General features: G+C 44.5%; 1 protein-coding gene across 14 annotated transcripts in view; it reads left to right on the top strand.

The window, feature by feature from the left end:
* The window catches only part of TMEM229B (transmembrane protein 229B), a 57,753-nt gene that overhangs the window by 11,127 nt on the left and 22,361 nt on the right, over positions 1-24,265 (top strand). For 10 of the 14 annotated variants that reach the window (XM_049898895.1, XM_049898904.1, XM_049898891.1 and 7 more), the window contains one exon: positions 16,367-16,535. The exons of 1 other annotated variant lie outside the window; for it this stretch is intronic. The gene's annotated coding sequence lies outside the window, so the exon portion shown is untranslated. Of the gene's footprint in view, positions 1-678; positions 1,638-16,366; positions 16,536-21,156; positions 21,202-24,265 lie in introns of those variants that run through there. 3 more of the 14 variants (XM_049898898.1, XM_049898900.1, XM_049898906.1) reach the window with 3 other exon arrangements.

Raw genomic sequence — 24,265 nt, 5'->3', positions numbered from 1 at the left:
TCAATATGGCTGTGCTGTGCAGGACTGGCTGGCAGGGCACCGGCCATCCATAATTCTCTGTGTCTGCTGTTTTTGTACAATCTCTTCTTCCACTTGGCACTTGGCCCAGTTCCTCAGCCTTGCCTTTGATGTTCCGGGTTCCAAAGTTGTCATCCATATCTGACTCACTTGTTTTCTTGGGTCTTTGTTGTAAGAAGGATGTTATGAAGTATCTTACTACACCACCATCTTGTACCGCTTCTCCATCCCATTTCATTTTGATGCCAGAATTTTCATTCACATAACAGGCTCTCTGGGCAGCACTTTTCTTTCTGTTACCCTACTGCCACTAGTCATAGCAGCTTACCTTTACAGATTCTTAGCTCCAGCTCTCATCCTCTAGCCCCTCTCCTAGATTCTGGGCCTTTCTTGCTCATCATTATGCTCCAGCTCTGGATATCTGACTATGACTCTGGGGTCCCATATATACTGTGCAAAGCACAGCAAGCATTAGACTATCCTGTTCTTCTGAGAAAATATTTGTGGCAATTGATGACTCCATTCAAAACTAGTTTCATTGAGATGATTCCCATCTCTTCCATCCTAGTGTTCCAGGCAAATTAACTCTAATTCCTCTGCTGCCGTTCTGAGGTGCTTGTAGAAGAGGAATGAAGATTGAGGTGGTGGTGTGGGGGAGCTGAGCTAACCCCTCTTTGAGAGTAGGTATGATATTCTATAATGGAACATTGTGCTAGGGGCTGGTAGACCTGGGTTCTCATCTCAACTCAGTGGCTCCAGGTAAATGATGTTAAGTTTGTTGGCCTTCAGTTTCCTTATCTGTAAAATAAGAATGTTAAAAGAGATATTCTCTGACATCTCTTCCATCAATAATGTTGGGCAATTCTGAGTCATGTCCTTTCTCAGGGAGTAACTCAGCTGGTGTAGAACTGTAAGAAGTCAGAACTGGGAGACCAGTGCTAGTGTTATTGGAGAAAGAAGCCCAATTGGAGGTTAAGGATCAAAGTCAGGGCTAGAGTAAGTCCCTTCTTGTGAAAGGGGACCATGTCAGGATAGTCCTCCTTTGTTTAAATTTGACAGCTAAGAGGTGGTATCTGTTCACGCTTTGTGATAGTTAATGTTATGTGTCAACTTGGCTAGGCCATGATTCCCAGTATTGTGTAATTGTCCTCCATTTAATGGTACTGTTTAATCATGTGTTGTAAATCCTAAACCTCTGTATGTTAATGAGGCATGATAACTGTGGGATGTATCTTGAGTCATCCCCTTACTCAAGTCACCACCTTGCTCAAGTATCTGTTGTAAGGGAAGTTTCCTTAAGGGTTTAGCCTGCACCCAATGTGTGTGGATGCTCTGGCAAATCTCTCTTTTGCTCTGGATCCTGCATCCAGCTTGTCATCATCTGACCTCCAGTTCTTGGGACTTGAGCTAGCAGCCTGTCGTCTGACCTGCTGATCCTGGGATTTTCCAGTTTCTGCAGCCCTGTGAGCCAGTAGCCTGCTATCTGACCAACTGCTTTCAGGATTTCCACAGCCCCATGAGCCAACAGCCTGACATCCCCTGCAACTACATGAATTAGGAGAAGCTTCCAACCTGACAGCTGACCAATGGATTTGGGACTTGCCAGCCTCCGCAACTGTGTGAGCCATTTCCTTGAGATAAATCCCTCTCTCTCTCTTTCTCCCCCGCCGTGTATGTGTGTGTATATATATATATGTAAAAAAAAAAAAAATATGTAAATGTATGTAAAACCCAAACCCATTGCCATTGAGTCAATTCTGACTCATAGCAACCCTATAGGACAGAGTAGAACTGCCCCATAGGGTTTCCAAGGAGCAGCTGGTGGATTTGAACTGCCAACCTTTTGGTTAGCAGCTAAGCTCTTAACCCAGGCATCACTAGGGTGGGCTCTCTATATACATGCATACATACATACATATGTATACACACATATATATATGCTTCACTGTTTTTGCTTCTCTAGAGAATCTAGTCTAAGACACCTCTCTTAGTCATTTAGTGCTGCTGTAACAGAAATACCACAAGTGAATGGCTTTAACAAAGAGAGGTTTATTCTGTCACAGTCTGGTAGGTTATAAGTCCAAATTCAGGGTGTTGGCTCCAGGGGAAGTCCTTCCCTCTCTGTCAGCTGGAGGAAGGTCCTTGTCCTCAATCTTCCCTTGGTTGAGGAGGTTCTCAGGCGCAGGGACCCCGTGTCCAAAGGACACACTCTGCTCCTGGTGCTGCATTCTTGGTGTTATGAGGTCCCCAACTCTCTGCTTGCTTCCCTTTCCTTTTATCTCTTGAGATATACCCCAGGGAACCTTCTTCCACATTGGATCAGGGAGGTGACCTGAGTAAGGGTGTTGTTACAATCCCACCCTAATCCTCTTAACGAAAAATTATAATCACGAAAGAAGAACAACACAGAATACTGGGAATCATGGCCTAACCAAGTTAATACACACATTTTGGGGGGACATAATTCAATCCATGACAACACCCTTGTACTCACTATTCCCTAAACTTAGAAGCATCCCTTATAACTTGTCTTAGAACTTAAGCTTCACCACCCCCACCCCTTTTCATCCTCCAACAGTCCCTGAAGGGAAGAGCTCCCAGGTGAAGTTTTGTGTTTGGTGTATGTTTCACATTCTGTACTTGGAGTTGGCAGACTCCAGGACCTAGTTCAGCCCAGGATCCCCCTTGGTCTCCATGACTTAGGGACTTCTGATGCATTCTGGTGACTCAGTGTTAGTGAGGACATGCCTTCTCACTGCTGCCCTAACACTGCCTGAAAGAATAAGACCAAACCATAAACTCCATGTAGGACCAGGGATCGTGGTGTTTTTCTTCATGAAACTGAGCCATCTTGACTTCCCTTTGAACAAACCCATTTGTCCAAGGACATTAGTACATCATTTATTTTCATTTATCATGTTCAAGGTTGAGGAGCACATGACTTCCCACAGAGCCCACCAATGAATACTCAAATCTTTTCTGTTTTTACCTGTCTTCCTTTTTTTCTGTAGTTCTTTGTTGCCCTATTCCAGTTTTTTCCAGTGGTAGTTACCAGACCACAGGGGATATGAGAAATGACTTTAGGTGGTATAGGGACAAGCATTCCATTTTTAATAATTATATTTCTAATGAGTATAAAGAAGCAGGACTCAGTGGGATATACTGATAAATCAGCCCAATTTTGTTTCCCACTATCTTTCTACATTGATTCATTGGGGTTAGTTCGTCTTCTGCCCTGGGATGAAACTCAGGCCTCATAACTTTTCTGGTCATTCTTAGGTGGTGGAAGCTCATGTGGTCACTTTAAGCCACAAACATAGTGCTTAATATGTCCAACCCTTTGTAACTGGACTGGGAGAGGCAGGAAAGTGCGCACTTGACCAGTGCTATTGTTGGGTTCCAGCTTCCCAGGTCTGGCGGTAGTTAATGCTGATTCTCTCTCTTGTGGGCATGTTCGTGGGTTTCTCAGACACCTCTTTGCACAACTGCTGAGATCTCTCACTTCCAGTTTTCTTGAAAAGAGCCAGTTATTCTCCATTTTAGGTTGTTGCTTGGGGCTCTTTCCTTAGCCCCTAAATCCAACGATTCACCTCCAGCCTCTTCTGGCTAAGGTCATTTAGTCTATCCAAGTGGCATTCTTGGACAAGACCTGATGCCAGCCCTCTCTTGCATGTGACCCGCATTTGTCCAAGGAAGCAATTACACATCTTTTGACACAGTGGACTCCAGGAATGCAGGCTGACCCCAACTCAGCAGTCTTCTCTTGGCTCCTCCAACAGCAGAAGCTGTGCCTCACCCTTTGGATATCTCAGGTGATGGTCAGGCACCAGTCCACCCTGTCCTGTCAATTGCATGGGACAGAATCAGGTTTCCCAAGTGGCCCTGTTGAAGCCTCTCTCACCAGCATGAGGTGAGGACAAGTACCCATTGTGGGTAGGGAGGGATCATAGCCCACCAAAAGCTCTCCCAGAATTCCTCCACAAAGATTCTTCTCCAGCCTCTACCCATTCTGACCCATTTATACACTGACTGTGAGGGAGGAGTTCTTGCATCCTTGTCTGGTGTCACACTTGGAAGTGTCATACCTGTATGTCTTGGTGCCTTAGTTAAGACTTTTGATTTAACATCCTGTTATATGTATATCATCAAAACCGTAACTGTCACAATAAACCCTTGATTTCATGGCTATTAGGGCTTAGGATAAGGCTACAGTACACACTGAATTTTAAAATAGACATACATAAAAAGTCTAATAACAACTAACATTTATTGAGTACTTAGACTGTCGGGTACTGTTTTCGGTACAGTAAACATGCTCTCTCATTTAATCCTCACAGGGTCCTGTGAGGGAGAGACTTGTATTATCTCTAACAAATAAGTAAACTGAGGTAAAGAGAGGTTAAGTCCAAGGCCACACAGTTGGCATCGGAGCTGGGATTTGAATGGGGGGAATCTGACCCCACAGTCCTCACTTTTAAACCTCTGCTCTCTGTGGCTTCCCACAAGGGTGGTGGGCAGGGTGGTACAGGACTCATAAAGGTGGAATGCAAATGATTGGGAAACACTGCCTTAGGAGGTTAATTGTAGGTTCTTCATTCTGGCATTCAAGCTCTTTGTGCATTGCCTTTATCTGCTTTTCCAAATTTATCTCACCTTCTTCCCCTCCCCCAACAACTCCTTCTGTGGTCTTAAAAAAAAAAACACACACACACATCAGATGCTCTCTAGTCCATCCCAAATTAACCCATGTGTTACAGAGTAGAACTGTGCTCCATAGTGTTTTCTTGGCTTTCAGAAGCAGATCGCCAGACCTTTCTTCTGAGGACTCTCGGTGGATTCAGAACGACCGACCTTTTGGTTAGTGGTCCAGTGTTTGACCATTTGCATCACCCAGAGACACCTCCATGCCCTTTGTTGTTGTTGTTGGCTGCCGTGGAGCCGATTTCAACTCATAGTGACCCCATGTGTGCAGAGTAGAGCTGTTCCATTGGGCTTTCAAGGCTGTGACCTTTCATAAGCAGATTGCCAGGTCTGTCTTCTGAGGTGCTTATGGGTGGGTTTGAACCACCAGCCATTAAGCTAGTAGTTGAGCACTTTACCATTTGCACCACCCGGGGCCTCCTTTATGCTCTTTACCAGAGCCTAATCAACCAGCCATCTAATCTGCCATGCACATGTCTGTCCACCCCATGTCTCAGACTGGCCCGCTGCCTGGAAGGCCCTCATCTGCCTTGCTGCCCCCCAAATCCCGGTGGTTTTTAGAGCCCATCTTTTCTGCAAAGGTGTATTTGACCAGAACTACCTCTGCTGGGATCTTTTAACTCCTCTTGCAATTTCGTCACTAAGTTGGCAGTTGGCAGTTAGCAAACACAGATTCTGATCTCTCTCAGACACTAACTGCCTATTGCTAACTAACACAAGGCCCTTGACTTCTCTGAGCTTTGGTTTCATCATGTTTAAGATGCGGGTGTGGACAGAGAACCCCTGAGGGAGCAGGAGAGCAGTGGGATGCAGACCTCAAATTCTCATAAAATGACCAGACTTAGTGGTCTGACTGAGACTAGAAGGACCCCAGAGGTCATGGTCCCAGACCTTCTGTTAGCCCAAGACAGGAACCATTCCCAAAGCGAGCACTTCAAACAGGGATTGGACTGGACTATAGGATAGAAAATGATACTGGCGAGGACTGAGCTTCTTGGATCAAGTAGACACATGAGGCTATGTGGGCAGCTCCTGTCTGGAGGGGAGATGAGAAGGCTGAAGGAGTCAGAAGCTGACCAAATGGACACGAAAATAGAGAGTAGAGCGAAGGTGTGTGCTGTCTCATTAGAGGGAGAGCAACTAGGAGTATATGTCAAGGTGTGTATAAGCTTTTGTATGAGAGACTGACTTGGTTTGTAAACTTTCACTTAAAGCACAATAAAAATTAAAAAAAAAAAAGATGCGGATGTGGATATGGATTAGATCCATTCATTTTCCAATATTCTACATTTTTTAAGTAATTTATTTTTGTCGTTGTTGAAAATATACAGAGCAGAGCATACACCAGTTGAACAGTTTCTACATGTCCAGTATTCTATGGTTTTCTGTGTACCTTTTCTCCCCACTAAATTTTAAGCTCTTGAGGGCTGGCACTTTGTCTTGTATATCTTAGTATGTGCCATGACTGTACAAGGTTTTACACTCTGAGGTATTTAATGATATTAATTGGTTGGCTAGTAGGAAATCCTGCTATATATGTCTGCTCTGGACTTTACCAACTTTCAGAAATCACCTCCTGGGTGATCACCAGTCGGAACTTTGTCCTTCATCTTTTTCCAGCATAAGTTTATAACAAGAGTTTTGGGTCCAATCTGCTTCCTTTTTCCTTTAAGCAAACCTAATAAAATGATGGAGTCCCTGGATAGTGCAGATGGTTAACGTGCTTGGTTGATAACTGAAAGGTTAGAGGTTTGAGTCAACCCAGAGGTGCCTCTACTACTACTGAAAAATAAGCCGCTGAAAACTGTATGGAGTACAATTCTACTTTGACACACATGAGGTCTCTATGGGAGCCCTGGTGGCGGAAGTGTTTGACTGCTAACTGAAAGGTCAGTGCTTCGAACTCACCAGCTGCTCTGTGGGAGAAAATGTGGTAGTCTGCTTTCATAAAGATTTATGGCCTTGGAAACCATATGGGGCAGTTCTGCTCTGTCCTGTAGGGCCGCTATGAGTTGGAATTGACTTGACGGCAGTGGTTTTTTTTTTTTTTTTGAGAGGTTACCATGAGTTGGAATTGACTCCAAGGCAACTATATATATATATATTTATTTATTTTAAATGTAATACTAATGTCTACAACTCTTTATCTGCAATTTCAAAATCCAGAATACTATAAAAACCAAAAGCTCGTCTTTTAATTCATATGCTGCCAAAACCCAACCTGAGCTGACACGAGGCCGTTGATGGTTTATTTACACTGCTGTTTTTTTGTGTGCTGTCGAGTCAATTCCAACTTGTAGTGACCCCACATGACAGAGTAGAACTGCCCCATAGGGTCTCCTTCGCTGTAATCTTTAAGGGAGTAGATTACCAGGTTTTTCTCCAAAGGAGCAGCTGGTGGATTTGAACCACTGACCTTACATTGTGCCACCAGGGCTCCTAATCTATGCTACTGGGTGTGAATATTCATGTTGTTGTTGTTAGGTGCAGAGGAGTTGGTTCTGACTCATAGCGACAGCGGAAGGAAACACTGCTAGTATTCATAGATTTTGCTAAGTGTGTTTTGATTGTGGGCTGCTGTCCTATAATGTAATTTTAGGTAAGGTTTATGTAATTTAAGGTAAAATTTTTAAAATTCTGAATACGGGTTTCAGATAAGAGATTGTGGTGCTGTGTACTGTTTCTCAACAGAGAAACAGGTTTTGCCAGCATATGAATTAAGGACAAGCTTTTGGTTTTTAGAGCATTTTGGATTTCAAAATTGCAGGTAAAGGGCTGTAGACATTAATAGTATTACATCAAAAAAACAAAACATGGTGCGACACGACTTCGTTATGGGCGACTGTTTGAACATTGCAGGGCCTCTCTGCCTCCCTGGCTACTGCACACTGAATATCATTATGACAACCAAAACTCCTTTCTCCCATTTCCAAATGCCCCTTGGGGGCGAAGGGAGGGAACAGTACTACCCTTTTGAAATTAGGGAGAATCTGATTTGGGGCTCTTTGGCCTGTATAAAGGGCAGATTAACAGCACCTTTCTGGAAATTCTGCCCAGCATCTTCTCAGTGTAGGAGCTTGCCTCATCCTCCAGGGCCTGGAATAAGGTAAAGTGAGTAAATGCAAATTTTAAGGGGCACCAAAACACTCCATAATCAAGATAAACTTTTTTTTTTAATTGTGCTTAAAGTGAAAGTTTACAGTTCGAGTTAGTTTCTCGTACAAAAATTTATATACACATTGTTAATGTGACCCTACTTGCTCTCCCTGTAATGTGACAAAACACTCCTCCTTTCCACCCTGTACTTCCTGTGTCCATTCAACTGGCTTCTGTCCCCCTCTGCCTTCTCATCTCACCTCAGGACAGGAGCTGCCCATTTAGTCTCCTGTATCTACTTGAGCTAAGAAGCACACTCTTTACCAGTATCATTTTATGTCTAATCTTTGAAGAGTTGGCTTTGGGAATGGTTTTAGTTTTGGGCTAACAGAGGGTCTGGGGCCATGTCTTCTGGGCAAGTTAAACTATTTTAAGGTAATATTTTTTAACAAATCAGAATTAATGCCAAAGCTTGCATGCAGAGAGTGACCATTTTAAATACAGACAGAGTTGACCTGTACCTGCCTCTTTGGCCTCGCCCTAATCCCAGCCCTGGTTTCAGCACAGCTACAGCCTGTGGCCAGAGTTTGCCTATTTGATTTTTTAAGATATTGCATTACAATATCATCTCTCTGAATTTTGTGTGGAAGGTGAGTGCCTCGTTCGCCTCACCCTAGACTCAGTCCTGCCTGGCCTGTGGGTTAATCACCTCCTGACTCCTAAACCAAGAAGCTTTTCCTCTTCCCAGGGCCATTGCTCTGAGATGAACAGATTGGTCCTCAGGGCGAGAGGTACCTGCTTGGTGTTTGCATTGTGTTGTAACATGGGTGAGGTCCTGTTGGCCCCTTGGCAGGATCAGCTGTACCAACAGGCTCGTAAACTAGTTTCTGAAGGCATTTCCTGTATCTGGATATTTCTTTGAAGTCCAAGTGAGTCTTGTTCCTCTACTTCCACTTGGGAAGTAAGGCAGATACTCATTTGAGAGTCAGTTTGTTTATTAATCCCTGCTGAAACTCTGGTGGCGTAATGGTTAAGTGCTACAGCTGCGAACTAAAAGGTCAACAGTTTGAATCCACCAGGCGCTCCTTGGAAACTCTGTGGGATAGTTCTGCTCTGTCCTATAGGGTCACTATGAGTCAGAATCAACTCGGTGGCCACGGGTTTGGTTTTTTTGGTTTTGGACATTCAACATTTACATTTTATACTTTAAATATGTATATATTTAAATAAGGAGCCCTGGTGGCACAATGATGAAGTGCTCAGCTGCTGACTGAAAGGCCTGTGGTTCGAACCCACCAGGCACTCTGTTATGGCAGTCTGCTTTCATAAAGATTTACAGCCTTGGAAACCCTATGGGACAGTTCTGCTCTGCCTGCAGGGTCACTACGAGTCAGAATCAACTCAACAGCAATTAAAAAAAATATATTCAAATAAAAAAATATGATATATTAAAATATATTTTCTGTATGAAATGTTAAAATATAAAATAAGATATACTAAAACATAATGTTGTTGCTAGTTGCCGTAGAGTTGATTCCAACTCATAATGACCCCGTGTGTGCAGAGTGGAACTGCTTCATAGAGGAGACAGACCACCAGGCCTGTGTTCCACTCAGGTGCCTCTGGCTAGGCTTGAACCACTAACCTTTCGGCTAGTAGTTCAGGGCTTAACTATTTGTGCCACTAAATATTAAAATATATAAATACTTTTTTAAAATATAAAAAATATATAAAAGCTCTTGGAAAAACATGAAAACAACCAAAAAATGTATAATGAGGAAATTTACAGTGCTCCATCGTGTTTTATTCATTTTTTGATGAGGAAATTGAGAGGAGAGATGACGTAGAGTTGCAAGTGTTAATGGAGAGCCAGACAAAGAATCTAAAAGCCCTGTGTGTCTCCATCTCCTATTAGTGCTCTGAGCCCAGAGGCTGCCCCCTTCTTTCTCCCCAGTCTCCAAGTGTCCTCAGACTATGGAGTGCCTTAGTCATCTAGTGCTGCTATAACAGAAATTCCACAAGTGGATGGCTTTAACAAAGAGAAATTTATTCTCTCACAGGAAGTAGGCTGCAAGCCCGGATTCAGGGCGTCAGCTGCAGGGGAAGGCTTTCTCTCTCTGTTGGCTCTGGAGGAAGGTCTTCCCTTGGTCTGGGAGCATCTCAGTGCAGGAACCGCAGGTCCAAAGGACGCACTCTTTTCCCGGCACTGCTTCCTTGGTGGTATGAGGTTCCCATGTCTCTCTGCTTGCTTTTCTCTTTTATATCTCAAAAGAGAATGTCTTACGACACTACCTAATCTTGTAGACCTCATCAATGTAACTGCTGCTAATCCATCTTATTACATCATAGTGATAAGATTTACAACATGTAGGGAAATCACATCAGAAGATAAAATGGTAGACGATCATACAAGGGAATCATGACCTAGCCAAGTTGACAGATACTTTTGGGGGACACAATTCAATCCATGAGAGTTAGCTATTGTTCTCTCTCTCTTTTTTTTTTAATAGTTTTGTTTCTGTTGTTGTTGAGAATATACATAGCTGAACATACACCAATTAAACAGTTTCTACATGTACAATTCAGTGACATTGATTACATTCTTCAAGTTGTACAACCATTCGCACCCTCCTTTTCCAAGTTGTTCCTCTCCCATTAACATAAACTCACTGCCACCTAAGTTTCTTATCTAATCTTTCAAGTTGCTGTTGATCCCATATAGGTAGACTTAAAAGAACACAGTGTTCAAGGCAGATATCCTTTACTAGTTAAGCTAAACTATTGTTTTAAGATAACTTCAGGGGATATTTTTGGCTTAAGGGTTAAAGATTATGTCAGGGTGGAAGTTTCAGGGCTTCATCCAGCCTCCGTGGCTCCAGAAAGTCTGGATTCCATGAGAATTCAAAGTTCTGCTTTTCCCCCTTTTGATCAGGATTGCTCTAGTGAATCTTTGATAAAAATTTTCAGTAATAGCCAGTTTGAAAGTCACATCTTTAAAAAAAAAATTTTTTTTTTTAAACTAACCCCTTCCTTGTCCCTGTGTGGCAGTGATGGACATGCCTGTGGGAATTTAGGTCACCTTCCCTGCAACCTTAAATAATCAGCCCCTTAAAAAAAAAAAAAAATTTTTTTTTTCAGAGTTTGAACTATATTTCTGGCCTTATCTTTTTAGCCTATTGGAGGTCCTCTGGGGTCATTTCTCTATCCCTATTCTTGTCCATGATTCCTCACGATATAGCATTTTCCATAAATATCCTAAGCATCCTCTTACATACTGTTTACTCATCTTCTCATCCATTAAGGAAGATATGCCCCAGACCAAGCCTGGCACCTGTTTCTTTGACTTCCTGTAAACACATTTTTGCTTCCAGACATTGAACCATTTATCATTTCCCTGGCCCCTACAGATGTCTGTGGTCTTTTACCTATTATCGTTATGCTGGAAAATGCTGAGATATAGTATAATTTGAATTGATCAAGGAAATGAAATTCCCAAAGGTGCCCAATTGGATAGTTTTCTTAAGCCTCAGTGGGTTGACCATGTTGTCTGTGCACCATCACCCAGGAGTTTGATGTTGATATCAGTAAAAAAAACCATTGAATTTATTTGGTGGGATTGATCATTTGAAGCTGACCTGATTTTGCTCACTCCTTCATCCTTGCTTGACATTGTAAATTTTCTCTTGCCTCTAGGGGGACATGGTTTGCAACAGTGCTTCTCCAGTGTCCCCTTTTTAATGAACAAATATTTGTAATGCCTCATAATTATCGGAAATAAAATTCATAGATAGTTTAACCTGCCTATACACATAATTGAGGAGCCTTGGTGGCAGAGGCATAGCGAGAGGGGTTGGGGGGGCATTTGCCCCCAGGCACAAGTCCAAGCAGGTGCCAGGTGAGTCTGGCAGGTGGAGGGGAAGGGAGGCAGGGGTCCAAACTTAGAGATTGCCCCTGGGTACTCATTACACTTGTTAGGCCTCTGCCTGGTGATGCAGTGGTTAAGCACTGAGCTGTTAACCGCCAGCCACTCCATGGGAGAAAAATGTAGCAGTCTGCTTCCGTGAAGATTTACAGCCTTGGAAACACTATGGGGCAGTTCTACTCTGTTGTATAGGGTCCCTAGGAGTCATAATTGACTCAGTGGCAATGAGTTTGTTTTTTTGGTATACATACAAATAATTTTAAAAAGTCAATATATGCTTTAACTGTAATATAAAAGAGAAATAAAGGGAAAGTTTTAATACAGTATCATGTATTCTAATATGTAAACGCGTGGGTGTGACTACACAGAAGGCAGAAGGAAGGCGTCAGATGCTTGAACCTGTTCACAGAATCGCAGAGAACGTAGCAGCCACAAATACCCACAGATACAGGTGTGTTGTGTGGGTGAGTCAGATACCAGGAGAGATGCTGCTGGGATTGATGTGATTTTCCAAGATGTTGAATGGCACTTGGTAAAGTTCCAAAGAACATAAAGTGCAGTATCTCCTCAGTTTACACTCTAGTGACACTCCTGGAAGATTCATGCAAAAATCCTCTGTGTTTTATTTCAGAAAGGAATTAGGTTCTAAACACAGATAATTATAAATGAGCTTTTCATCTCCGTGAATGTCTAGTGGAACATTCTACAGTCATGTGGGAGAGTTCTTCCTTTTGTGGGCTGTTCTGGGAATTGCAGGACATCCGGCATTCCAGGCCCCCACCCACTAAGTGCTGGTAGCATTCTCCCACCCATAGTTGTGGTGACAGCTGTCCCCCTAGAGGGAGGCCCTGTTGAGAACGGCTGGTCTGGAAGAAGGGCCCAGGACTAGGAGCCAGGAGGCCTGTGCTCTAAAACCAAAAAACCCATAGCTGTCAAGTTGATTCCTACTCACAGCGATCTATAGGACGGAGTAGACCTGCCCCATAGGATTTCCAAGGAGCGCCTAGTGGATTTAAACTGCCAACCTTTCGGTTAGCCGCCGAGTTCTTAACCACTGCATCACTTGAGCTCTAGCCTGGGATAAAGCGTATCTATATTTGTATGGCCTTAGGTAGGCCACACTTAACTTCATATGCCTGGGTCTCTTTGTAAAGGAGATTATGATGGCACATGTGTCCTGTCTGCATCAGAATATGGTTTATGGTGCACCTTTCCGATACCCTTGGGACCTGTGTGTGACCCACAACATATATCCCACTTACTACCTCTCCCTCGCTATGGCCTTCTTTTAGTATTTAAACATCCTGAGTTCCTGGGTGGTGCAAATGTTTAACATGCTCAGCTGCTAAGAAAAACGTTGGAGGTTTGAGTCCACCCGGAGGCACCTTGGAAGAAAGGCCTGCAATTTACTACTGAAAAATCAGCCATTGAAAACGCTATGGAGCACAGTAATACCCTGACACACATGGGGTTGTCATAAGTTGGTGTCGACTCGAAGGCAACTAGTAGTAGTCTCTATTATCTTTTAAAAATAAAATAAGAAGAGAAAGGAGAGAGGGAAGAAGGACAGTCCCCTCATTTCTGCTTCTCCAACACCTTTTCTCTCTCTGTCCCTTCACAGGCAAATGTCTCAAAAGGGTCATCCATGCACACGGTCTCTATTAACTCCCTTTGCAGTCACTCCTCATCCTTAAATAGTCACCACTGACCTCTGTGCTGCTAAGTCTTTTCAGTCCGTGACCGACTTGCCACAGCCTCTGACCCTCTCCTACCTCCACTTCCTAGCAGAGTTCTTTCCTGCGTGTCTTCCTGCCTCCCGGGTCCTTCCTTAGCGCTCGCCCCCCCAGTGCCAGCCCCACATGTCACCCCACTCACCTTAGCCCCAGCATTCTCCTCCTCTGCTCCAGCCTGCCTCCTAAACCTGTCTTCAGCCTAGAGCTGGCCATTCCTGCCTGTCCTTTGGGCCTTCCAAACTTCCAGACTCGCACCTCCTCCTGTATCCTCTTTCTGGGATACCCTGCCATTGCCCAAGTCAGCATCTGGGAGTCATCCTCAACTGTTCTTCTCTCCCATTCATCCTTCCTCCGATATATCCATCACACAGTCCAGGCAGTCTTGCTTTCTCAGTAGTGCTCAGGTCTTCACTAATTTGGGTTGCCTGCTTGACCATTGTTGGCATTTAGGATTGCAACCCCTAATTTACTCTTTGGGCCTTCCCCAGACTCACGTTGGATCAAGACCTTTAGAGGCCATTAGCACTGATGAGATTAGGGTCCCATAAATAATTAAAAATAAATTAATGTACTTCTAAATTATCATGTAAAACTATGTTTTAGAAATGAGAAAATTTACATGTGTGCTGAAGCTACAATAGCTTCTCTTTGATTCTCTCTCACTTTCTCTCCTTTAAAAGAACTTTTTTTGGTGCCCTGTCATCGCTGGTATCCTAAGCATAGGTTTAGCGTGCCAGGTGGGCAATCCAGAATCATATAGAATGTCAGCGTCTAGTGGCTTGGGCCTGGGTCTTTCTTTTAGTGGCTTGTACATGTACTTGGTGAATGAATGCATGAATAATGAGATGAAATTTTGAAAGGGCACATAAAAGTAAAAAGCGCTATAAGAATCTAAGTCATTACTATTCTTGATTTTCTGGTATTTGATATTAGAATTTCCAAGATTTTATATTTTGAACATTTTGAAAACAACCCACCCAGCTGTTGTGCTTCAGGTTTCATCCTCCAACCACTTAGCTCCCGGTCTTCAATGACCTGTGCATGAAAAACGTACATAGAAATTTCTGAATTAAACGAATGAATTTGTACAATGTGATGGTTAGGCCTCATGATGCAGCTTAAAGAGACTCTGTCAGCTGACTTGCAGTGCGTCATTTAAAGTGACCAGACACAGCAGTGTGACACACATGAGTGAACCTGGGGAGGGGAGCTGTGCCTTTGCCTGGGGGGTTTTCTTTGGAATCAAGGGGTGTTGGAAACGGGACATCCAGCCTAGAAAGCATGTGTGAGGTCTCTCAGATGGAAGGAATGTGGCCTAAAGGCTATAAAATACCATAATAAAATCAGAAGGCTGTGGTTTAACAAGTAGAACCTGACTCATTATTATGGGGCTGTGGACAAAACAGGTGTCGAAACATCTCCAGAAAGTGTAGAAAATATTAACTACATAATGGAGTAGATGCAGAAGATTAACCCTATCCTATGGCATCAATAGGAAACCCTGGTGGTGTAGAGGTTAAGTGCTTAGGCTGTTAACCAAAAGGCTGGTAGTTCAAATCCACCAGGCGCTCCTTGGAAACTCTGTGGGGCAGTTCTACTCTGTCCTGTAGGGTTGCTATGAGCCAGAATTGACTCCACGACAATGGGTTTTATGGCACCAATATGGAGGGAGGCCTGGAAGATGGCTGATCTTGGGGAGAAGGAATAAATCGATGGGAGAGCAAGAAAAAGGGAAAGCCAGGTTGAGAGAGGAAATGTGTCCACCAGGAACATTTTAGCAGACAGAAATCCCAGAGCTAGAACTTTTGTGTCCAATGAAGACATTAGATGACCAGTGTGGTTATCCCTGGATTCACCCTCTGTGTCTGCTCCACCTCTGTCCCACCCTCTGTCCTAATGGGAGGGTCCCTTCTTTTTTTTTTTTTTCTTTTCCTCCAAACTTTTTATTTGGAAATAATTTTAAACTTACAGAACAAAGAATACTTGTGTACCCTTTAACCAGATCCCCTATTTTTAACATTTTGCCCTATTTGCTTTTATTTGCACTCTTTCTGAACCATTTGAGAATAAATTGCCTACATCATGGCCCTTTATCCTTATATATTTCACTGTGGATTTCCTGAGAATAAGGATATTTTTTCACATGACCTTCAGCAAATTGAACATTGATACAGTACTTTATCTAATCTGCTGCTTGCATTCCAGTTTTGTCAACTGGACTAGTAATGCTCTTTCAAGCATTTTCCCCTCTCCATTGCAGGATCAGTCTAGGATCATGTGCTATATTTAGTTGTCATGTCTCTTTAGTCTCCTTTAATCTAGAATAGTTCCTTATCCTTTCTTTGTCTTTTTATGACTTTGACGTTTTTGAATAATACAGCCTCCTCTACCCTTTTTTGAAAAAAATGGAATGTTCTTCCTTTTGAGTTTGTTGTTACCTCCTGTTTAGACTCTGGCTTGTGCGTTCCCGGTTGGAATATATATACGTGAGTGATGTTGCATTCATTTCAGGAGATTACATTCGGAGGCACTCATAGTCCATCTGCCACTTATGTGTGATGTTAAGTGTGATCACTTGGTCAAGGTGTTGTCTAATTGCTTCACTGTATATTTACTATTTTTTCCCCTGCTTCTAATAAGCATTCTGTGGGTAGACTCTTCGACAACATAAATGTCCTACTCATCAAAATTTCCCACTTAGATTTACCAGCCATCCCCTCTGGGTTTGCAGGTATTTCTGGATCCCAGCCCAAGGGGTGAGAGTTCAAAGCTTTCTAGGACCAGGTGGCTCATATTTTGGTGGCATCACCCATATGGGAGTGCCTGTCTGTGTGAAGCCCAGCCCTGTTGAGTAACCACATTTCCACAATTGTTTTCCTCTTCGTGCTCCCACCAGGAACAGAAGCTCATTCGTCATTCATTCCACTGACATAAAGAATGTTCTTGCGAAAGCTCCTCAGCTTTATTTGGGCACATTGCCGTACATAAGGAAGTCTGGCGTCCTCTCTGTGTCTTTAAGGAGCCTACGATAGAGTTGGGGAGACAAGACTGGGACTCCCTGAAAGGTAAAGGACGTAAAAGCTGTCAATATTGCAATGGTGACCCTGGAAGATTAGATGCCCTAAGAGGCTTGGGGGAGGAGGGACTGTGGCGGGTAAGTTAGGATGCAGGAACCTTTCCTTAACAAGGGTAATCTTTGAGTGGACTTTAAAGGACAGGCAAATGTGGGTAAACAGAAAGGAGAGAGAAGGGCATGCCAGGTGGGGGGAATAGTGTGAACAGAGACCTGAGCTGGGAGCATGTATGGTGTGAGTGGGGGACAGTGAGATGGACCAGCCTGGATAGGGCCAAGGGTTGGTGCGGGGCATGGGATCGACTTCCTTTCGCTTTGCAAAGTAGTTCGTTCAACAAAATTTTATTGAGCACCTACTTTTTGCCAGGCATTTTAAGAAAGAACTTTCCCAACTCTGAAAGTAATACATGTTCAATGTAAGAAGTTTAGAAAAATAGAAATATTACATAGATAAAATTTTAATGATGTTACCCTTATTCTTTTATCAAAAGATAACCATTGCTAACCATGGTGTATTTCTGTCATTTCTAAAACCTTTAACTTTTTGGATAACAGCCATTTTTTTTTTCTTTCATTTTGTTTCATGAATTCGGTATCTCCTCTTATTTCTTAAAAGATATTAATCATACTGTTTAAAATTACTCATTCTGTTGACTCTATTTTGTTTTCTGGCTAGAACGTCTTCGTTTTTAAATTCGGTGCCTCTTTCATGGTATCAGTGTGTCTTGGTTGTGTGCTCCTTACATTGTAGTGTGGGCCTCTCCAGTCACCTCTTTGTGAATGCTGATTCTGTGTGCCCAAGCTGGCTGCCGCGGGTTGGGGACAGGAGCAGGCATGTGCTGCTGAGGACTGTCAGGAGCTGGGCTGGGTGTCAGCAGCTGCCTGGTCCTCTGCTTTGCCTCTCTACCCCAGTGTCCAGCTCCCTGCCTGGCTTGCAGGTCCACTGCCTGGCACAAATGGGTAGAGAGATGGGGGAGAGCTGGCTTGCCTGGAAGCTTCCAATTCAGTAACCAACTACTCAGGGCCTCTCCTGTGCCTTGGATCTGTAGGTTCCAAATTTGGAGTACCCAGAGCTGCTCCACTGGCTGTGCATAGAAACTGCAGCCACACTGCTTGGGCTCATATCCTAGCCCTGGCACTTACTAGCCCTGTGAACCTGGGGAAGCTGTGTAGCCTCTTTGGGTCTGATTTGTAGAGTGAAGATAATAATAGGCTCTATCTCAAAGGATTGTTGTGAGGGTTAAATGAGATAATGTATGCCAAAGTACTTAGAACAGTGCCTGCCACATATTATGTACTGTATGCATGTTAGCTATTATTATTATTTAATGATTTTAATATTTTGGGTTGTGATTTCTCTATCAAGTTATTCCCATTTGCCTTCCATTGTCAGGGAGTCCATGTTTTCCCTGGACCACTAGTGGCATGTCTTCTTGTTTTTTGGTTCTATAATAGATTGATTCTTCCTGTAAAGTATCTCTTCTTGTCATTTCTGGGGCCTTGAGGGAGGCAGGTGTTTGCCCTTGGTCTGCTATCTTGATATAATCATGCACTTCATTCAGGTTGTTTTTCTAGGAGTATGTATGTGTGTGTTATTGTTATCTGTTCCTTATCTTATAGTTACATTAAGGCATTCTTTATCATTTGCATCACCTTAGCAGGGATCCTGGCCCAAGGCGGGGTTCACCACCTGGCCTAAGTCACCTGATGTGGTCTCTGTCATGTGCAGGACTGGGAGGTGACAGTTCTCCTCCTGGCTTTCCTCAGGCTGTCTTAATGAATGTAATGGGTCCTCGTCAAAAGGAATATTAGTTATTTTCAGCAGTCAAATTACGTGGCTAATGAGAGGCTGACTGAGATATCATTCCCCTTAATTATTCTTGCCTACGTGTTGTTTGGAGCCATATTTTGAGCATGGGCCTAGTGCTTCCTGTGTAGATGGAGCTGTCCAGCAAAAGGCTGAGTGAAGGACCAGGGTTGCTGGGGCTGAAGAAGGCAGCGGTAGTTCAGTGGTACAATTCTCACCTCCCAGATGGATTTAACTCCCACCCAGTGTACCACATACACAACCACCACCCATCTGTCAGTGAAGGCTTGGGTGTTGCTATGATGCTGAGCAGGTTTCAGTGGAACTTTGAAACCAAGGTGGACTAGGCAGAAAGGCCTGGTGATCTCCTTCTGAAAATCAGCCAGTGAAAACCCAGTGGATCACAGTGGGCTGATCTGCAAGCGATAATGGGGTTGGCGCAGGACCAGGCAGCGTTTTGTTCCATTTTGTATGGGGTCATCATGTGTTGGGCCGACTCAACAGCAGCTAACAACAGCAAGGTTCATGGGGGAGGCACCTGGTGTGGCCGGGGTCAGTGCCCAGCTAAGTGTATGCTGGCCTTTCCTCTGGGCCATTATTTGAAAGAAAGGAACAGTCCAGATTGGGTGGGATGTAGAGCAGACAGTGACTGCCGTGTCTCCCCCTCAGAACACTCCTCATTCCTCAGTCTTTCAGTCAATGCATCTCCCTCTTCAGACTGCTCCTGGCTAGACCCCTTGCTCTTAGAGGACCTGCACCTTGCTGTTTTCCCCATTTGACAAATGGATACTGAGTCCATACTGTGTGCCAAATGTTATCCAGTACATGGGATACAAAGATAAGGAACTCATGGTCCAGATAGCTTTCTAAAACAAAATTTTCACCATGCCCCTCCCCCTCTTTGCCCAGGAGAAATGCCACATGAGTATGTTCTGACCCCACCAGCTTCCCAGGTTTGCCTTCTGTGCCACAGCCTTCCTATGGGTTCGATGCGGTCTCTTTCAAGAACTTGGCCTCGGTAGGCATACCAAGCCCCTGGAGGACCTGAGTAGGCTGTAAGGGATAGCTTACATGAGATTTTCTGCCATGAAAACTTATTGTCGCCTTTAGGTGGCCATTGCTGTAGGTAAATCAAGTCCTCTTTGTTCCTGTCCATGCACACCCATCTCTCATGAGCGGTCTAGAGCATCAGTAGAGACCTTGGCCCTCCTGTTTTCTAGCTGTGGCTTTAGGCGAGTCACTTAACCTCTTACCCCGCCTCTTGAGTAAATCGGGGTTAAATGCCTGCCTCATAGGCTTGTGGCGGTGGACTGATGAGATAACCTGTGCTGCCTGGCACATAGAAGGCACTCAGTAAATGGTTTAGAGTTTTTAAACACCCCAAGCAGCACTCCTGGTCTGAGTTATAGCCAGAGACCTAGGGGCTGGATTCATTCGCCAATGACTAGGGCCCTTCTCCTGGCCTCTTGAATATAAGTCACTCTTTAGACAGAGGATGGTGACTTTATGGGACAAGGGCTAAACCCTTTCCCTCCACCCCCATCTCACAGTGACAGCCTTGGATAACTCCTGGAGCCTGAGAGAGAGAGGAGGGCAAGGGTGTCTGTTCAGAAGGAAAGGATTTCCAAGCACAAGGCAGTGGAGCTCAGCTTTAACTCTGTGTGCTTGGTGGCCTTCTAGTCACTCTTGGGAAGTTCTGGAATAGTGCTGTCCAACTTTCTGTGATGATGGAAATATTCTATATCTGCACTGTCCAATATGGTAGTTGTAAGCTACGTGCAGCTACTGAGCACTTGAAATGTGGCTAGTGAAGCAGAGCAACTGAATATTTAATTTTATTCACTCTTAGTTAATTTAAATTTAAATAGCCACATGCAGCTAGTGACTATCAAATTGGATAGTGCAGTTCTGGAGTTTGTAGAAATAATATTAATTGTGCATTACCTGTTCTTGGCTATGGCTTGTCTCCAGGCCCCTAGTCTTCACATGTCCTGTTTGCAGAGGGTAATCAAGGTGTGCTAGGTTGCTGACAAGAGTCAGGCCCATCCCCTCCTCTACCAGTCAAGCAGAAGTGACAAAGTTTGGGCAGTGACAAGAAGGGAAATTTGGAGTCCCCAGAACTATAGCCATTCTGCTGTGACTAACCCACCTTGCTAGGAGTCTGCCCTTTCTTATTCTCAGTTTTCCCTTTTCTCTCCTTTGAGGGGTAGAACTACTGATTTTTGCAGCAGCCGAGGTGGGCAGGTAGTGCTCAGATACGTGATCCTGGTGTAAACCAGGTATGTTCCAGATGAGGGAAAAATCACTCATGTTAGTTGGGATTTTCTGGATTGCAAGTGACAGAAAACCCAACAAACTGGATTGAGCAAAAAGGGTTATTTACTTGGTTGGAAACTGAAAAGTGCAGGTTAGAGGTAGTACTCTGGGGCCTGGCAAAATTACTTAAATTCTTTTGATCACAAGCAGATGGAAATTCCAGGCCATCGGTCAAAAGATTTCACTTTCCCTTCATTCGTTAATAAATGCAGTTGCTAAACAACAGTTGAATAGGACCTGCACAGTTTCCAGCCCCTGCCTGCAGGGGTATTGTCAGCCGACTCATGATGTTCACTTGGCTACTGGGGCTTTGCCTTGGCCGAGCTGGCGCTGTAGGGACCACCAGGTGACTTTTGCAATAAGGGGCAGAGAGTGTCTAATCCCTTAATTACTCTCCCTGGGACAGAGGTTTGGGACTTGTGGTGACAGCCAATTATAACTTCCCTTTGATTTATCTGGGAATAAATCTCTCCCTATTTTTATAATACAGGCATACATCAAAGGAACAAGCAGGCAAGATTCCCAAATGAAAGACGTATGTATTCCTCCCTCGTTGCAAATATGTAGTCTGTCTTTTTGGAAGTAGGTTGGCATTACCTTGTTAAGAATAGCAGTCAGTAGTAAAAAAAAAAAAAAAAAAAAATTTTAGTACCAGTGTGTTATTGCTGTTTGCTCCCCATTAGAGGAAAAACTCATTACTTGGTGGTGTGAGGGGCCCTCGGATGCCATTTAGGGGGTTTCCCAAGGGTCATTCCTAATCGCTGGTTTCCATGTTCGTATTTTTTATTCTATGGATACCATTGGGACTTGGTCTCATTCTCTTTCTCTCAGACTGCTTCCTCTTTTGCTCTGTCAACCTCAGACCTACATCTTCACAGCCCAAGTGCAGTAAAAAAGAGTGCCCCTTTTCTGGTCACTCCAACAAAAGTCCCAGGAATTGCTCTGATTGGAGCATGTGCCTATCCCTGAACCAATCACTGAGCCAGGGGAATGCGATGCTCTGATTGGCCAGACCTGGGTGGCACAAATGGTTTGTGCTCACCTAGCAGTTGGTTTGAACCTATCCAGTAGCACCACAGGATAAAGACCTGGCGATCTGCTTCTGTAAAGATTGCAGTTCTACTCTGTAACACATGGGGTTGCCATGAGTAGGAATTGACTTGACAACAATGTTTTTATTTATTTATTTATTTTTGTCCCATGCTCATCCCCACAGACAGAGTATTAGTTGCATCAGAACCACACTGACTGGAGCTACTCATGCCTTCTGGCTGTTTCTCATACTTGTTAAGCTTGTTCTTGCCTCAGGGCCTTTTCACTTGCTGTTCCCTCTGCCTGGAATGCTTTTCCCAATGCTCTTAGCATAGCTTCTTCTCATTTTTCTGGTCTGTGCCTAACTGCTACCTTCTTAGAGAAACTTAAGACGTGGTCTACAGTGCCCAGGTTCTTTCTGTCCCCCACTTGCCTTCCCTTCTTCATGGCATAATATTAGAAATCAAAGCACTTATTCTTTCTCCCCCATCAGCCTGTGAACTCTGTGGGGCCAGGAGCATCATCTTGTTCACCCTTGTTCACTGCCTGGCCTTCAGCGAGTATGCAGTAAATATTTGTAAACATGCTGGTATTAAAAACAAAAAAAACAACACACTTGCTGTCGAGTCAGTTTCAACTCGTGGCAACCCCATGTATGTCAGAGTAGAACTGTGGTCCATAGAGTCTCCAATGGCTAATTTTTCGGAAGTTGATTGCCAGGTCTTTTTTCCAAGGCACTTCTGGGTGGAGTCAAACCTAGCAGTCAAGTGCGTTAACTGTTTGCACCATCCGGGGACTCCAGACTGCTAGAATATAAGCCCTCAAATAAACAAACCAGCTAATACAGGACTTCTTGGACAGGTTACCTCGTGTTGGACTAGGTTAGAGTCTAGAAGTTAGGGCACTGGATGTCACACTGTTGGGGCAGTTCAGGCTTGTCCTCTGAAAGCCTAGAAGGCTAGGCATCTTTCTGCCTCTGCTGGTGAGGCAACAAAACGGCAAGGTCCCCATTGCTCCTGAAGGTGTGGTGAGGTGGGGTAACCTGTGGGACACTCTAAGGACACGGGCAGTAATGGGGAGAACCTGGATAAATTCCTAGTCAAGTTGTTGGTGAGGTCTCATGTGATGAGGATTCTAGGGCCCCTGGCTGCTGCCTGATGGGATCTGCATAGGGGATTATTGATGAAGGGGAGGTGAGGCAGCTCTTTACAGTAACACATGCCTGCATCTGGGACGGCAGCCAGGCAGCTAATTAGAGAGCCCAGCAGCTGTCCAGCCTTTCAGGCAGCCAGCAGCAGCTCCCCAGTGCCAGGGGGTGAGTGGGGAGGGAAGAAAAGGGGTATCGGACAAAGGACCACCCTCCAAGGGGTAGTGGTTGGGCAGTCAGGGTTTGTTCAGAGGGGCACATTGGGAGGGGCGTGTAAGGTAGAGTGGCGTAAATGGGGGAGGGAGGGAGGAGAGGAAGGTGATAGGGTAAGGCAGCCTCCCGGTGAGGCAGAAGAAAGAGTGGCGAGATGTCCTTCAAGCACTGCAGTCTGATTCCAAGCCCCGAGTGAGTTGGGCACATGGTGCAATGGTGGGGCCAAATAACCAGAATGGACACCCGGCTCCTGTCTTTATCTACCTTCCCCACGCCAGTCAGGCCCCCAGAGGCCTCTGCCTTGGTTCCCAGGGGGATCTGACAAGACACAGCCTCTCACCTGGGAGGGGGTGGATTTGGAAGACCAGTTGCATTTGTAGCTGAGCATGGGCCACTCCTTCGATTGGGAAGTTGTCAGGGTCGGTCTTACTAAAGGGTAATAAAGGCAATTGTTCTAGGTCATGTGGGAAGAACTGGCAGGCTTTGAGTGAGGAGAGGGTCCCCCCAGTGGATTTTAGAAGCATCTTCTCTTTGTGAGTGTCTGGAGTGGGGATGATTTGGGGAGGGCTAAGGAAGAGAATGAAAAGGAGAAATCCTCAATGAGATGGGTGGACCACAATAGCTGCGACAATGGACTCAGACACGGGCTCGTGAAGATGGCTCAGCACTGGGCAGCGTTTTGTTCTGTTACACATAAGGTAGCGGTGAGTCGGAGCCGAATCAGTGGCAATTAACAACAACAACCAGGAAGAGAAGAATGGGAGAGAAAAAGGGGTAGTGTTTGCCCTCACCCTGCCTGGCTCCTGTCTTAGGCTCTGAGGCCATGGAGGTGGGGGTGGGAGATTTGGTTTTTAGGTTTCTGTCAGAGAAGCAGAGACTCAATCCTGCAAGTCCAGCTTACCCTAAATAGTTATAGGGGAGGAGAGAGAACGATGCAGAGGACATTTCCTGCCGGCAGCTGCTGGTTAAACCGCTTTGGGAAGTGAATCCTACGTGCATGAAAGCTGGATGTGCCTTTTGAAATTGCACGCACACTGTAGAAATGGCAGAATAGTCGTTAGTCTCTGACCTGAACCCAAGCTTGGCCCCTTGCCCATGTAGGAGCTTGCAGTGTCTCCCGGAATGCCTGGGAAGCTTTGTTCCTGCCCCAGCCCTTCTTGTGTGACATTGGACATGTCTTCTGTATTGTCCAGACTCAAGCCACCAA

Source organism: Elephas maximus, chromosome 10, assembly GCF_024166365.1.
Source record: "Elephas maximus indicus isolate mEleMax1 chromosome 10, mEleMax1 primary haplotype, whole genome shotgun sequence".
Classification (NCBI taxonomy): Eukaryota; Metazoa; Chordata; class Mammalia; order Proboscidea; family Elephantidae; genus Elephas; species Elephas maximus.
This window is presented reverse-complemented; position numbering and strand designations above follow the sequence as displayed.